The 18,338-nt window shown below is 37.6% G+C and overlaps 1 pseudogene; it reads right to left on the bottom strand.

Moving 5' to 3' along the window:
- Positions 1-6,119: 6,119 nt before the first annotated feature.
- On the bottom strand, positions 6,120-6,349 carry LOC101677982 (annotated as a pseudogene).
- Between the last annotated feature and the right edge of the window lie 11,989 nt (positions 6,350-18,338).

Here is an 18,338-nt window from a genome sequence, read left to right as displayed (position 1 = left end):
GGGTGCTCCCTCTTTCTGATCCCAACTGATATCCTGAAAATCTTGTTTCTTATTTATCTCATTTGAGTTTTTCAACCTGTAGAATCTCTCTCTTTTTTTTTTTTTTTTGAAAAAGTACTTTGGACTTTAGGTCAGTTTCTACCCTTGCCAAGAACTTAGAACTTAAGTATTATAAAGAGAAAAACCCAAAGAGGAAAGGTTGTATAGTATAGAATACTATATCCAGCTAGGCTGTCATTGAAAATAGAAGGAGAGATTAAAAACAAAAAACAAAAAACAAAACAAAACAAAAAAAAAAACAGAAAGAAAAAACTTCCAGAACAAACAAAAATTAAAAGAATCTGCAAACACCAAACCAGCCCTACAGGAAATATTGAAAGTGATCCTCTAAGCAAAGAGAGAGCTTAAAAGTAACATAGACCGGAAAGGAATGGAGATAATATACAGTAGCAATCACCTTACAAACAGTACAATGGCACTAAATTCATATCTTTCAATAGTTACCCTGAATGTAAATGGGCTAAATGTCACAATCAAAAGATGCAGGGTATCAGAATAGATAAAAATACAAGACCCATCGATATGCTATCTACAGGAAACTCATTTTAGACCCAAGGACACCTCCAGATATAAAGTGAGGGGGTGGAAAACAATTTACCATGTTAATGGACATCAAAAGAAAGCTGAGGTGGCAATCCTTATATCAGACAAATTATATTTTAAACTAAAGACTATAATAAGAGGTGAGGAAGGACACTATATCATACTTAAAAGGTCTATCCAACAGGAAGATCTAAAAATTTTAAATATCTATGCCCCTAACATGAGAGCAGCCAATTATATAAACCAATTAATAACAAAATCAAAGAAACACATCAACAATAATACAATAATAGTAGGAGACTTTAAGACCCCCTTGCTCAAATGGACAGATCATCTAAGCAAAAGATCAACAAGGAAATAAAGGCTTTAAATGACACACTGGACTAGAAGGACATCACAGATATATTTAGAACATTCCATCCCAAAACAACAGAATACATATTCTTCTCTAGTACACATGGAACATTCTCCATGTAACATTTGTTACATGCTAGGTAACAAATCGGGTCTCAACCAGTACCAAAAAACTGGGATCATTCCCTGCATATTTGTAGACCATACTGCTCTGAAACTAGAACTCAATCACAAAAGGAAAGTTGGAAAGAATTCCAATACATGAAGACTAAAGAGCATCATACTAATGAATGAATGAGTCAACAAGGAAATTACAGAATAATTTTAAAAATCCATGGAAACAAATGAAAATGAAAACACAACTGTTCAAAATCTTTAGGACATAGCAAAGGCAGTCTGGAGGGGAAAGTATATAGTGATGCAAGCCTTTCTCAGGAAACAAGAAAGATCTCAAGTATACAACCTAACCCTACACCTAAAGGAGCTGGAGAAAGAATAGCAAAGAAAACCTAAACCCAGCAGGAGAAGAGAAATAATAAAGATCAGAGCAGAAATCAATGAAATAGAAACCAAAAGAACAGTAGAACAAATCAATGAAACTAGGAGCTGGTTCCTTGAAAGAATTAATAAAATTGATAAATCCCTGGACAGACTTATCAAAAAAGAAAAGAAAAAGGACCCAAATTAATAAAGTCATGAATGAAAGAGGAGAGAGCACAACCAACACCTAAGAAATACAAACAATTATACAAACATATTATGAGCAACTATACATCAGTAAATTTGACAATCTGGAAGAAATGGATGCATACCTACAAACATATAAACTATCAAAACTGAACCAGGAAGAAATAAAAAATCTGAACAGACCCATAACCAGTATGGATATTGAAGCAGTCATCAAAAATCTCCCTAAAAAACAAGAGCCCAGGGCCAGATGGCTTCCCGGGGGAATTCTACTAAACATTTAAAGAAGAATTAATACGTATTCTTCTGAAAATGTTCCAGAAAATAGAAATGGAAAGAAAACTTCTAAACTCATTTATGAGGCCAGTATTACCTTGATCCCAAAACCAGAAAAAGACCCCATCAAAAGGAGAATTAAAGACCAATATCCTTGATGAACCTTGGTGGTTGCAAAAATTCTCTCCAAAATACTAGCCAATAGGATCCATCAGTCCAACAAAAGGATTATTCACCATGACAAAGTGGGATTTTTTCTTGGGCTGCTAAGTTGGTTCAACATCCACAAATCAATCAATGTGATACAATACATTAATGAAAGAAAGAACAAGAACCATATGATACTCTCAATAGATGCAGAAAAAGCATTTGAGAAAGTACAGCATCTTTTCTTGATCAAAACTATTCACAGTGTAGTCATAGTGGGTATCATCAATATCATCAAAGCCATCTATGAAAAACCCGCAGCAAATATCATTCTCAATGGGGAAAAACTGAGAGCTTTTCTGCTAAGGTCAGGAACTATCCACTATCACCAGTGCTATTCTAGTACTACAAGTACTAGAAGTAGTAGAAGTCCTATGTCAGCAATCAGACAACAAAAGAAAATAAAAGGTATCTGAATCAGCAAAGAAGTCGTCAAACACTCACTCTTTGCAGATGATATGACACTTTATGTGGAAAACCCAAAAGACTCCACTCCAAAACTGCTAGAACTCATAAAAGAATTCAGGAAAGTGTCAGGATATAAAATCAAAGCACAGAAATCAGTTGCATTTCTATATACCAACAGCAAGACAGAAGACAGAGAAATTAAGGAGTTGATCCCATTAACAATAGCACCCAAAACACAAGATATCTAGGAATAAACCTAACTAACCAAAGAGGCAAAGAATTTGTCCTCAGAAAACTATAAAGTACTCATGAAAGAAATTGAGGAAGAAATGGAAAAACATTCCATGATTATGGATTGGAAGAACAAATATTGTGAAAATGTCTATGCTACCTAAAGCAATCTACACATTAAATGCAATCCCTATCAAAATACCATCAACTTTTTTCAAAGAAATGGAACAAATAATCCTAAAATTTATATGGAATCAGAAAAGACCCTGAATAGCCACAGGAATGTTGGGAAAGAAAACCAAAGTTGGTGGCATCAAAATTCCAGACTTCAAGCTCAATTACAAAGCTATAATCATCAAGACAGTATGGTACTGGCACAAAAACAGACACATAGATCAATGGGACAGAACAGAGAGCCCAGAAATGGACCCTCAACTCTATGGTTTCCTGACAAAGCAGGAAAGAATGTCCAATTCTGTTGAATGTCTTCAACAAATGGTGTTGGGAAAATTGGACAGCCACATGCAGCAGAATGAAACCAGACCATTTTCTTATACCACACATAAAAATAGACTCAAAATGGATGAAAAACCTCAAGGTGAAACAGGAATCCACCAAAATCCTTTAGAAGAACACAGGCAGCAACCTCCTAACCTCAGCTGCAGCAATTTCTTCCTAGAAACATTGCCAAAGGCAAGGGAAGCAAGGGCAAAAATCAACTATTGGGATTGCATCAAGATCAAAAGCTTTTACACAACAAAGAAACAGTCAACAAAACCAAGAGACAACTGACAGAATGGGAGAAGATATTTGCAAATGACATATCAGATAAAGGGCTAGTATCCAAACTCTATAAAGAACTTAACCAACTCAACACCCAAGGAAAAAAATCATCCAATTAAGAAATGGGTAGAAGACATGAACAGACATTTTTGCAAAGAAAGCATCCAAATGGACAACAGATACATGAAAAAGTGCTCACCATCACTTGGTATCAGGGAAATACAAATCAAAACCACAATGAGAAACCACCTCACACCAGTCAGAATGGCTAAAATTAACAAGTCGGGAAATGACTGATGTTGGCAAGGATGTGGAGAAAGGGGAACCCTCCTACACTGTTGGTAGGAATGCAAGCTGGTGCAGCCACTCTGAAAAACAGTAAGGAGGTTCCTCTAAAAGTTGAAAATAGAGCTACCTTCTATCCAACAATCGCACTACTGGGTATTTACCCCAAAGATACAAATATAGTGATCAGAAATGGCATGTGCACCTGAATGTTTATAGCAGCAATGTCCACAATAACCAAACTATGGAAGGAACCCAGATGTCCATCATCAGATGAATGGATAAAGAAGATGTGATATATAGATACAGATAGAGATAAAGATATAGATATAGATATATGTATAAACCCAATGGAATACTATGTAGCCATCAAAAGAAACGAAATCTTGCCATTTGCAATGATGTGGATGGAACTAGAGGGTATCATGCTAAGTGAAATAAGTCAATCAGAGAGAATTATCATATGGTCTCTGATATGAGGAATTTGATAGGCAGGGTTGGGGGTCATGCGGGGTAGTGAGGGGGAAAAATGAAACAAGATGGTACTGGGGAGGGAGACAAACCATAAGAGACTCTTAATCTCACAAAACAATCTGAGGGCTGCTGGGGGGATGGAGGGAGGGATAAGGTGGCTGGGTTATAGACATTGGGGAGGGTATTGCTATGGTGAGTGCTGGGAAATGTATAAGCCTGATGACTCACAGAACCTGTACCCCTGGGGCAAATAATATATTATATGTTAATTTAAAAAAAATTTAAAAATTCTGTATATCAACATTCTTACTATCAGTATAACTCTACTTATTCACTTAATTTAATAATGAGAAAGCAAAACAGAGCAGAAATGAAGTGCACAATTGCCAAAATGATTAATTTACCATTGCCAGTTTGCTTTCTTTTGCAATGCCCTAAGTCTTTGGCTGAAAGTTGTTTTTACTGGAAATGTGTTCTGCATGCACACTGAATCTCACTGCCTCTTGCGTATATGATAACTCCCCCTCTCTTGCATCACCAATTTTCTCTCTGCTGCATCTTTGTTCTCTGCTCAAAAAATGCTGTTTTATTTCTCCCATTTTAGAAAAATCAAAGTGTCTCTTGGTCACAACTTTCTCTAATTACCGCCCATTTTCTGCTTCCTTTTATAGAAAGGCTCTGTGCACATTCACTTTCCATATCTTCTTCTCTCATTCTCTCTTGAGTGGACTCCTATCAGAGTCCCTTCCATTTCAATAAAACTGTTTTTTCCTTCATTGCCAATTAACTTCTAATTGCCAAATTCAGAACCTGATTCATGGTCTAAGCTAACCGTCCTCCTTACCAAAATACTCTCTGTTAGACTTCCAGAACCCTACATTCTCCTGCTAGCCTGTCCTTCTACCTCAGTGGCTAGTCTTTCTTGATCTTCTTTCCTGAATCCTCCTCAGTTCCTGACCTCTAATGTTGGAATGCCCCAGCTGAGACCTCAGACATTTCTTCACTAAGTACATTTATTCTCTACATGATCTCATTTACCCATCCAATGGATGTATGGCTTTCAGTACCACCTATATGCAGATGATTTCAAAATGTCTCTAGTCCAGGCCTTCCCTGACCATTCTTTCTAAAATAGTACACCCTCTTGTTATTTTTTCTTTTTTTGAATCACTTTTAAAATCTATTCTCTTAGCAACTTTCAAATGTGTAATATAGTGTTACTAACTATAGTCACCATAATGTACTTTAAATCCTCAGGATTTATTTATTTCATAAAAAGAAGTTTGTACCTTTTGACTATCTTCATTCATTTGCCACCACCTACCTCTGGCAATCACTGATCTGTTCTCCATATCTATGAGCTTCTTTTTTGAGGGGAGGGGAGTTGCTTTTTTTAGATTCCACATATAAATGAGATCATATGGTATTTGTCTTTCTCTATCTGACTTATTTCACGTAGCATAATGCCATTGAGGTCCATCCATACCGATGCAAATAGCAGAATTTCCTTCTTTTTACGGCTGAGTCATATTCCACTGTGTGTGGATTGTGTCATACATTGATAGACACTTAGGTTGTTTTCATATCTTGGCTATCATAAATAATGCTACAATGAACATAGAGGTATATTTCTCTTTTCAAATTAATATCTTTGTTTTCTTCAAATAAACACCCAGAAGTAGAATTGCTGGAACATATGGTGGCTCTATTTTTTTTTTCAACTACTCAAAGACTTTTGTTTTATTATAGTGCATGAGCTGGGACTGACAGGAAGGGGTAGATGTAGTAGGCAACCACTGCCCTGATTAGCATCAGATACCCATCCCGATGGCTGTGAATGTGTCAAAGGTGTCACCACTCTTCATGGTTTTCCCAATGACACACATCAGCTCCCGATCCTGCATTCAGATCCTGAGACAGGAAAAGGTGTAGAAGAGCATCCCAGCCATGATGCCCGCTGCTCAGCCCATCACAAATCCCATCTTCATGTGGTAGAAGTAGCTTGGCTGAGACTGTTCTTGGGCCCCATGGTCACTGGCATCTCACTTGCAGCTTTAACCAGTCAGTTTTGGTGGCTCTATTTTTAATTTTTTGAGGACCCTCTGTACTGTTCTTCACAGGGGCTGTACCAATTTATATTCCCACCAACGGTGCACAAGGCTCTCTTTTTCCACATCCTGGCCAACACTTGTCTTCTTGATAATAGCCATTCTGACAAGCATGAGGTGAAGGTTTATCGTGGTTTTGATTTGCATTTCCTTCATGTTAGTGATTTTGATTAATGATGTCATTTTCTATTCTCTTTCCCCACTTACTTTTTAGCAGCGACTTTATATTATATATCTACTTATTTATTTTCTTATCGTGTTCCTTCTAGACTAGAACGTAAACTCCATGGAGGGCAGGGATTTGATCTTGTTCCTTGTTGTATCTCTAGCACCCAAATAGCATGTAGTATGATATATATATTAGGTACTCAATAAATATTTATCAAGTGAATAATTAATGACAAAATTCTTTCTTTCAGAACGTTCAACACCGATTTATTTTATGCAACAGTGATAGACAAGCAATAGCTTTAACTCTCAGAGTGGGATTACAGCAGGATGCCTGAGTTACACTCAGCATTCCAGGATGAAGGAGGATGAGCTGAAGGGCACAAGAAGGAGGCCCTATACAGTGGTAGTAGTTCTAATTTGTGTTCAAACCAGGGAATGGCAAATCCAGTCCAGTCCAATGCAGATACTAGTTTTAGGGTGGGGAGACAATGGGATGGGAGGGCCTGAATATAAGGACAGCTTTATGATGATCAGGTGAAGAGCATAGACTGCAGGCCTCTAAATAGTAAACAAGGTTATCCAGGGAAACTATCCGATGTTCTGAAGCAAAAGAAAATGTGCTAAGCCCACAGGAGACCTACCACCTTAATGCCTGTTTCCTTAATTTCAGTGCAGGATCACAGCTGCCTGCAGATAGCTTCGCGTTCAATACAGTATCAAATGTGGGATGTGCTGGGGTAGGTGTTGTGGAACAATGCAAAGATCAATAAAACAAAATTTCTACCTTCAAAGTACCTATATATCTACAGGAGATAAGACACAGCTAATAAAAATAAGAGCATTACATAACACGTAACCTGTTCTTCAGAGAGTCATGGAATCGTAGCAAATTATATCTGTAAAGAGACTATTTCTGGATTGGGTTTAAATATAGAACTAGTCTCTTGAGTACAAGAAGAAAGAACAATTTACCAGTCACAAATCTCTTCATCTGTAAAATGTAAGCTTTAAATAGAATTCTTCTTTACGTTTCCTTCCAGTTCCAAATTGCTATCACATATATCACATATATCACATATACATATATACATATATGCATATACCTATTTCGATAATTAAATCTCATTAATTTGGACTTTGCTAATCTAGAATTTATGATCAACCATCAAAGTGAGCCTAACTGAATTTTAATTTTGCTCTAACAGAGATATCAGTAGGTTGTTCACTAAACAGTATAAACAAATTGTAAAAGGAATGCTCACAAAGTTTAAAGAACAAACTTTTCAAAGCATTCAGAACTCCTTTTTTGTAAACAAATAGCTGAACTGGACATCAGCCACTTGGACTGTTGTTTTGATATGCTTCATTCAGATCCCTGGGCTAGGGCCCAAAGGACAAAAGGGGTCTGACACACCAGTCCCTTGATTCTCATCTCCGTTCAGAGCCTAGAAGTCAACTTGGTTTGACTGAAAGAGAAGACAGAGGAAATCACATCCAGAAGAAACATGGCCTTGCTGATTATTCCTTAAGCCTCTTACTGTATTTCTTGTTCTGATAGTAAAAAGTGCTATGCAAAGTGTACCCTAGGAAAGATCTATTCTTTTTTTATTAGCACGTTATTACCTAAAATCTATTCATTTGGCAAGATTTATCAAATGTCTACTGTGCATTAATACATATCTTTGTCACATGATGGATTTTTCAGTGCCACATGTTTATTTGTCCACAGCTCTTGAAAATATGCTAGAAGAATACCTCTTATTACACAGTTAATTCTAATGGGAATTTCAATTACATTGTCTCAAAAGGCTGCATGTGGACCTCACAGGGGAATGGGAATATTACCAAAATAGAAATTAAGGTGCTTAGGGATATAAAATTTAGCAAAACTTTTAGGATGAAGGCCAGAAAAGCAGAAATGTAAATTGAAAAAAAGCTAGGAAGGGAATGGAAAATGAGATCACGGAAACCATGCAACTAGAAATCTTCACTATAACTCAGAAAAATAATAAAATGAATCATGAAGAGGATATAGACATGGGAAAGCAGGAATAGGAGTCATACACCCTATCAGCTGCTCTCTGTGGCAGAGTCAAACACAGACTAAGATAGGCCATGGTCCTCAATCTTCCTTGAACAGATTGAGGTCATATCCAACTTGGTGTCTTTCCAAATGCTGCTCTCCTCACCCACTGCCCAAGTTTTCAGATACTGGTCATTCTTCAGAGCATTGCTGCAATTCCAGTTTCACCTTAACTATAGCCCTCTCTAATTCCTCCTTCCAAAAATGACAACCATTTTCTGGATGCTCCATGAACTTTCATAACACCAAAGTTTACCACTAAATGTTTAAGAGATGTTGAGTTCTTCTGGATTAGACTACAGATATCTTATTTTCAGGATTCATGCCTTAAACCTTTTAATAACTTATGAACTTATTTATGAGAAAAGTCTTACAAGACACAAAAATTAAATCATATTAATTATATATTTAATGAATTGCCTTTGTTGAAAATAGTACTGTAGGAAAGTGAAACTATTGCAGAAAACTTGGGAGGTGTGGTCCACATACCAATTGCACTTAACTCCTTAGAAGACATAAAAGACATAAAAGTAAAATTTTTTTAACTAAAATATTTTTGACTGATGTACTAATTGATTGATGAATGTTTTTATAAGGGAATTTTTTCTTACCTAGATCTTTCATCCCAGCCTATATGTTAATAATGTATGAGGTTGATTAGTGCAAATAATCAGATAATATGTCCTAATGTAAACTCAAGACATTCACCACCACCTAAAACCTGCCTGACCCCCTGTATCCTCTATCTTATTTAATGACATCACCATTCACCCAGTGACCTAAGCCAGGAACCTGGTGGTCATCTAGCATTTTCTCCTTGCTCTCAAATTCTATTCCTTACCTAAAGGTTCTGGAACTAATTTTAACTTGTATGGGGAGAAATTTTCCCACACACCACCAAGCAATTCTCAGATGCCAGCTCGGTGTTCTACAACTCAACTCAGTTCTGACAGTACCTGGAGAGAGCATCCAATTCCACAGGCTAAGGGCTCAGTCTCACAGGAATGTCTTCACCCCCGACTCCCATTCTCACCCTCACTCCCTCCACTTTATATGCTAGTCCCGTGTCCAGGTTGTTGCAATCAGCTCTAGACTGGTGGGTCCCAAGACTCCCTCTACTTAGTAGATTACTGATTTATAATAAAATGATGTGACTCAGGAACAGCCAGATGGAAGAGATGCATAGGACAAGGTATGGGGAAAGGGCAGGGAGCTTCCATTCTTTGAGTGTGCCACTCTTTCCAAATCTCCCTGTGTTCACCAAACTGCAAGCTCTCAGAACTCCATCCTTTGGGGGTTTTATGGAGGCTTTATTAATAGCACAATTGATTAAATCATTGGTCATTGACCACTGGTGATTTATTCAACCTCTAGCCCCTAGCCTCTCTCCCCTCCCCTGAGGTCAGGGGGTGGGACTGAAAGTCCCAATCCTCTAATCATTCCCTTCTCCTGGCCATCAGCACCCATGCCCATCCTTTGGTTACACAGTTTTTCAAAAGTAACCTCATCAATATAACAAAAGATACCTTTCTGGTTCTCATCACTTACAAAATTCGATGGGTGTTAGGAGAGCTCTGCCAGGAAAGGGGGATAAGATCAAATACATATTTCTTATTATAAATCACAATATCATATTATCAAATTCTTGTGATGCTTTCAGATTCATCCCTGCCTCTTCTTCAGCACAGCTTTTACCTTGGTTCAGGCCTAAGCTTCCCCACCCAGGTTCAATGGTCATCTCCTAACTGTTTGCTTTATATTTGTTCTCACCTTTTTCCAATCCATGCCACATATAGCTGGGGATGATCTTTCTAAAATGCAAATCTATTTGTGTCATCCCCCTTCTTAAATATTGTAATGACTTTTATGCTTAAAGGATAAAGTCCTAACTTCCTTGCAAGTCATTCAAGGACCCTCATAATCCGGTCCCCTCCTTTCCTTTTTAATATCAACTTTGGCCATTTACCTATATACATTATAGCTTCTAATCATGCTAAAATTGTCAGGCTTTGAAACACCATGCCATTTCCTCTCATTCTATAAAGCCATCTTTGACTCTGTATGCATTTAAACTATTTGAGTTACCTTCAGACCTAATTCAAGGGCCAATTTCTTTCTTGACCACCCCTGATACTTTGGCTGATACTTTGGTCATCATTAGACCTGGTAATTGCCTTCAGTCTATTTGTTCATATACCTATTTTACTAAATGGATCTTCTTTACTCTCAGAAGGGTAAAAAGGGTCATAGCAGATTCTGGTATGCAAATAGAGTACATAATTTGGCATCTCATATATCAGCAGCTTCATAATAGCCACTCAAAAGTTTGTTGAATATTGGTAAGTCAATGATGAGTTTACAAGAAAAGGAATTTCCTTTATAAGAAAAGGAATAAACGCTCAGAAGTAGCAGTGAACTTGAAGTAGGCTGAGACTAGCCCAAGATGGTATTTTCCTGACATTGCTAAATTGCAGGCTTTTATAAAGGGGCTAAAGGTGAGGAGAGAAAAGAGTTTGAATAAGTAGTGAGTCAGTGAGTAAATCATGATATGAAACAGAAAAATAACTCAAAGACTTGTACCTGGGAGGTTAGCATATTGTCAGCACCTTAACAGAAAATAAGTCTGACCACACATTCAAACCAATTCTCATCATCTGAATCAGAAAAAAAAAAAAATGTCTAAAAAGGGAAATTGAATGGTTACCTACAAACTACCTATAAATGTCCTTGTCAGTCTGAGGGCTTATGCCACCTGGTGGCAGTTTACTCAGTTTTAGCTTCAACTCTTTAAAGTGGTGTGATGACTGAGTTGGATGTATAAATCAATGATTAAGGGAGACAAAGCTCTGTGGTGAAAAAGAGCTCTGACCTAAGGATCAAGAGAGTAAACATACAGCTCCATATTTTTATGGGGTGACCTTAGAAAGTCACCAGATCTCTGGGTCTCAACACTGGTGTCTATAGAGTCTCTAAGTAGGTGATCTCTAGTGTCGTGTCCAGCACTAATAGTATTGACTTTATATTGGGACTTCAGTATGCTCATCTAAAAAAAAAATTAGGTAGCCAAAGATGATGATATATAAAAATCCCTTAACATTATATTATTTGGTTTTTTGAGTAAGTATATATGGAAAAAGGGAAAAGACCATTGTCATGCAAGAGCCACAGAAATAAGAGATAGGATATTAAGAATATTAGAGCTGAAATATAGGTTAGGGGAATTTAGAAAATGCATGTGTGTGTTTAAGGAGTGAGTTATAAATAACTCTAAAATGGTGAGGGATGAGAAGACCATGAAGGATCTTCTATTTCGTCAATGTGTGTGTGAACATATTGGAAGGAGAGAGAATGTGGTTGAGAGTAAATGGCAGGAAGTACTAACATTATTAAAATCTCTGCAGTCACTTCTGGGTAGGAGCTTGAATATAGACAAAACTGTTTCTAATGATTTTATACAATGGCTATTTTCCAGATTTAAAAAGTTTGACATCTTAAATTCAGTTGCGGGGGGGGGGGGTGCTGGGTAGAATAGAGGACTAGTAACAGTATACATTCTTGAGTATATATTGCCACCCAGTGGATGAATGTGCATGACGCACAATACATTTATAAAGGGAAAGACAAAGGAAGACTCTAAGAGGTTATGACCATGATGCTTGTGTTAAAGCTTTGTTTATGCTCAGTGAAGGTCAGATATCGTAGGTGATCCAAACGGAATCACCACTCTTTTAGAATGCCGGACTAGATTTTAATATACATTTTCCAAGTATTCTGATAAACATTATCAGAAGCTTTCAGCAATGAGAGAAAAATATTATGAGTGTGCTTACCTCCATGTTAGACACTAAAGTCTCATTAATGCTAGTGAAACTTATGTCCATGAATTTCCAATAAAACAAGTCAGAGACACTTAACTTACAATAAGCCAGAAAGAGGGTTCTCAAGGCAGAGATTAGAGATTCAAATCTTGGTTCTCCAGGTGCTAAGAGATTTGATACAAAGTCTAGACTCAATTACATTTTTGGCATAAAAATCTTAGAGTTTCCCTTCATCTGAAAGTGAGTAAAGACTTACTAGAATAGAGGGGTGCCTGGGTGGCTCAGAGGGTTAAGCCTCGGCCTTAAGTTCGGGTCATGGTCTCAGGGTCCTGAGATGGGGCCCTGCATTGGGCTCTCTACTCAGCAGGGACCCTGCTCCCCACCCCCCTCTGCCTGCCTCTCTGCCTACTTGTGATCTCTCTCTCTGTTAAATAAATAAATAAAATATTAAAAAAAAAAACTTATTAGAATAGGGATATACAGGGGCACCTGCGTGGCTCAGTGGTTTAAAGCCTCTACTTTCGATTCAGGTCATGATCCCAGGGTCCTGGGATTGAGCTCCACAGCATCGGGCTCTCTGCTCAGCAGGGAGCCTGCTTCCACCTCTCTCTCTCTGCCCACTTGTGATCTCTGCCTGTCAAATACATAAATAAAATCTTAAAAAAAAAAGAATAAGGATATACAGAGACAATGGATGGAAGTTGGATCCCTTATGTATTGAGGTCATGTTTATGGAGGAATTTTTCTAGTGGTTCAGCTTGGAGTGGCACAATAATATCCTTTTCATTGGATAACTCTTTAAGAATCTTCTTACTGAGCTAGGAGCCCAACTGGGGATGCTAGATCCCAGAACCCCAAGATCATGACCTGAGCAGCAGATGCTTAACCAACTGAGCCACCCAGGTGCCCCAAAATTCATGCTATTGTAATGACATTAGAAGTCCAAGGAAAACTAGTCTGGGGCTTTATTTCTTGGTTGTTTAGACAGTATTCTTATCAAGAGATTTATCCATTCACTTATGAACACCTCTAGATAAGAAGCCCAGTAACAAATGTGTTTCTTTGTTGGGTCTTTACTACAAGTTGGAAACAGGAGAGTCTAACTGTGGGTAAAAACAAAAACAAAAACAAAAAATAAAAACATGGCTGAAAGAGACAGATCTCTATTGCAAACGTTCTTTATACTACATTAATACATCATTATTTAAATAAATTCAACTAAATGAGGATATACAAGTACCTGGTCACAGGTTCTCAAAATTCGCTTTGAAATGCACTGATGCCTGGTTCTTCTAACACCACCTGTCATTCTAATTGAATTGGTTTTGAGTGTTATTTATTTAAAGATTTTATTTATTTATTTATTTGAGAGAGAGATAGCATGCAAGTGGGGAGAAGGGAGTGGGGCAGAGAGAGAATCACAAGCAGACTCCACCATGCAGACCTTGGAGTCCAACATGGGGCTTGATACCATGGGCCTGAGATCATGATCTGAACTGAAATCAAGAGTGTCGCAAGTGCCGACAAACCGACCAGGGTCGAGAGGGTAAGAGGATGGTGAAAAGAAATTAAGAGACAAAGAGATGGGGGCAGGAGGAGCACCAAGGAAGATGTCCAATAGTGCCAATTTTATTGCAGGCTGCGAGGCATTATATAGCTAACAGAAACAATCATAAGAAAAGTATCTATTTTTAGCTAATTACTAAAGAGTTTGCAAGATACACAGAAAATCCTTCGAGCTTTCCCATTATCTATTTCCCAAGCACCCACAGCAGACATTCTAGTGCCAGATGTACTGACTTCAAGGCCACTTAAGACACAGTTTATGTAAGCACAGCAGTCTTACAGTGGTGTAGTCTATAGCCCGTGCAAGGACAACAAGGACCAGTCAAGAATTTCTGACCCCGGCCAAATCGTCTCTATCTGACTAGCAAACATGTGGGAAGTCATATAGGTGAGCGCCCAACACATAGCACAGACCCTTTCTCAGTGCTACTCGACTTTATCGATCTAAGCCTTTTGTTTGGCTATTCAGCCTTTTAAAAAGGCACAAGTCAGGGCCTGGTTTGGTCCTCGTCTCAAGCCTTACCATGGCCTCCCACACAAGAGTCAGATGTTTAACCAACAAGCCAACAAGGTGCCCCTGGTTTGGGGTGTTTTTTAAAAGTTTACCAGGTTAATTCTATTCATGTAGTCAAGGTTGAGAACTATTGCTCTAAAGATAGAGTCTACTAAAACAAAGAAAACAAAACAACTTTACTATTTAACTTTCAAATATCAAGAGCGCTATTGAAAAGCTATTTAATTTTCATCAAGATTTAATTTAATTTTCATCAAGAACTACCTGTTTGATCTTTACTCTCTGGGTCCCTGTCATAGTGATTTGTTTAAATGGTTGTATTCATTTCATTAACAGGATGTAAATAAGTAAGTTCCATGGCATCATGGACCATGGCTCTTATGTAATATAAAATAAATATGAAAGTATATTATTACAGGAGTGAAAAAATCAACAGTTTGCAAAATACATATTGGCCCTAATATACAGCATTCCCATAGAAGATACGTATTTTGGGGTGCCTGGGTGGCTCAGTGGGTTAAGCCGCTGCCTTCGGCTCAGGTCATGATCTCAGGATCCTGGGATCGAGTCCCGCATCGGGCTCTCTGCTCAGCAGGGAGCCTGTTTCCTCCTCCTCTCTCTCTCTGCCTGCCTCTCTGCCTACTTGTGATCTCTCTCTGTCAAATAAATAAATAAAATCTTAAAAAAAAAAAGAGGATACGTATTTTATTTACAATTTTATTTATTTATTTGTTAGAGAGAGAGAGAAAGAGCACAAGCAGGGGGAGCAGTAGGTAGAGGGAGAAGCAGTGGGACTCAATCCCGGGACCCTGGGATGATGACCTGAGCCGAAGTCAGATACTTAACTGACTGAGCCACCCAGGCATCCCAAAGACATGCATCTTAAAGCCATAACTTAAAGTTTATATTGTTACACAAATTGGAAACCAGAAATCCTAATTTTTTTAAAGAAACATGGCTGAACACTTGAAAACAGATATTCTTTCTTTAAAATGACATTAATGTATCACAATTACTTAAATACAACTAAATATTGAAGATAGAAAACTACTTGATAAAAATGACAACACACTCCGCCTCCCCAGAATGGTTTATTATTTTTATCTTTGGACTTTGTGTTGAACCATTAAAAGATTCCTTCCCTTCTCCCTCCCTTTTTCCCTTCTATAGATATAAGTGATTATAATGTTAATCTTTGCTAGATATTAAAAATGTGAAAATGAGTAAGACATGGTCCTTACACTGATGGAGCTTACATTTACTAGTAGACAAGTAAACAGACCAACATTTAAAAATCAGTACACTGAGGACTATAAAACATTATGCACAGGATGCTAGTGAGGAAAATGTTCTAGAAGAGATAACCACTTGTCTGAGCCTTAAAGAATGGTGTGTTATTCAGGAAAAATGAGTTTGAGAACTATGCACACAGAGCCAGCAGTAGGTACAAAGCCAGGAGGCAAGAGAAATCACCACTATGAAAGATAATGGTAAGACCTGCTGTGAGCCCAATGACATGGCAAAAAAAAGAAAAGAAAAGAAAAGAAAAAATTCGTGTTTAGATATAGCAAAATTTTGTTATATGGTAGAAAGTAGACCCTTGAACATTAACATGGCCCCTTACTCTGCCTAATGGAACAAAAACTACTGAGCTTCTTCTATATATGACCTGGCACGCTACTCACTGAATATATACTTCATTGACAACTGAATTTTGTTCATATCTCCCTAAAAAACTAGGGGGACACCTAGTTTTTGATATGCTATGATATAAACTTAGATGTTTATATCATATGTCCTTGGTGCTACTTGTTTTCTAACTTAGTAGAAAACCTAAGTGAAAGTAACCTTAAACTTAATTTGACTTCTAGTCAATCTTTGAATGCAAACCAACCTTTGTGGTCTGACCTAGCTTTATGTATATTCTAGGAAATGGAAAAACAACAACAACAACAACAAAAGTAGAATGGCTGGAATATGATATAGACTGGGGAGTGGTGGAAGCTGAAAAGGTAAGCAGGGGTAAGATCATAATAGCACTTAAAAAAGTCAAAAGTCTTTATCTTGGAGACAGTGGAAGAGCCATAAAATAATTCAGAGGGATGTAATGTGACCAGATTTGGATTTTAGAACAATCAATAATAGCAGTAAAAGTAGGGATTAAATGAAGGCCTAGTTAGAAGCCTGCTCAAATGATCCATGTGAGACACGATGATCTATTTGGCAGTTGTGATAGAGACAGAGGAACAGATGATAGATTTACAAAGGAAGAAGCATAGAAAAAGAAGAGGTAAAGGAAAAGTAATATTCCCCTTTCCTTTACCTTATTTTAGAGAAACACTCTAAGATATTTGGATGGGCTACTTCATGGAAAATTATTTCATTCTCTGACACAGAACAGGAGAGGGGAACAAATTTTGGAGGGAAAATGGTAAGCTGGAGTATATTGTTTTGAGGAATGCGTAGGATATGTCCAATAAGGAACTTTATATCTGAGTCTGAGTATATATTTGAAAGTATAAAATTCAAAGAATTAAGTTACCTTATGAATATGAAGCATCAATTATGAAAACCAGGATGGAGGCCCCTGGGTGGCTCAGTGGGTTAAAGCCTCTGTCTTTGGCTCAAGTCATGATCTCGGGGTCCTGGGATCAAGCCCCACATCGGGCTCTCTGCTCAGCAGGGAGCCTGCTTCCCCCTCTCTCTGCCTGCCTCTCTGCCTACTTGTGATCTCTCTCTGTCAAATAAATAAACTAAATCTTTATTTTTTTTAAAGATTTTATTTATTTGACAGAGAGAAATCACAAGTAGATGGAGAGGCAAGCAGAGAGAGAGAGAGAGGGAAGCAGGCTCCCTGCCGAGCAGAGAGCCCGATGCGGGACTCGTGAGCCGAAGGCAGCGGTTTAACCCACTGAGCCATCCAGGCGCCCCATAAATTAAATCTTTAAAAAAAAAGAAGAAAAGAAAACCAGGATGATGGGGGATAAGAACATATAACTCAAAAAAAAAAAAAGAAAGAAAGAAAGAAAATATAACTGTAAAACATACTAAGGAAAGTGAAGGAATAGGAAAGTATGTGTAAGATATAAACTGAAGCAATGTGCAACACAAAACTAAGAATTAAGAAAATGGAGGACGTTAAAACTCAAAACTCAATTGTTACCACAAACAAATCTATTTCTACAAATGTTTCTCATGAAATGAGAGTACTCTTTTTGTTGTTGTTGTTGTTGTTGTAAAGAAATGTGACATTTTGAGCTGAAGAGTCTGCTGGAAATTTTAGTTGTTTAATAAAATACGTAACTGGACACCCCAGCCTTCTAAGAATTAAATAAAACAAAAAGCCTGCTCCAGATATAGAAAGGACATAGTTTACCACAGGCACTTGGTACAGGGACACAGGAAATACAGTGTAAGAATTTATTTCTCCATTTAAAAAAATGCATCTAAAGACAGTAGGAAAAATTTGTCTCCACATGGAGACATGGATCATCATGTGTCCAAACTAAATGTGTTAATCTATAGTACTGGTAGATTCTATTTCCTTCACTAAACAAAGATCTAGCACAGAATAATGTATTATTCGCAGCAACTGCCCCATCTCTGAAATCACAAGCTTAAAAACACTGCCTACAATGGAAACATAGGTGCTCTAGACCACAGTTCCCATAAACACACATAGTAAGCACATAAACCATGATTCCCACAATTTACAAAAATTTATAGAAAGAAATCTGTAATTTAACTGTATCCAATGTGTTTTTTTGTGG

This window comes from Mustela putorius, unplaced genomic scaffold (genome assembly GCF_011764305.1).
Source record: "Mustela putorius furo isolate JIRA1106 unplaced genomic scaffold, ASM1176430v1.1 tig00000179_pilon_pilon_pilon, whole genome shotgun sequence".
Classification (NCBI taxonomy): domain Eukaryota; kingdom Metazoa; phylum Chordata; class Mammalia; order Carnivora; family Mustelidae; genus Mustela; species Mustela putorius.
Note: the sequence above shows the minus strand (reverse complement) of the source record. Positions and strands in the feature narration are given on the sequence as shown.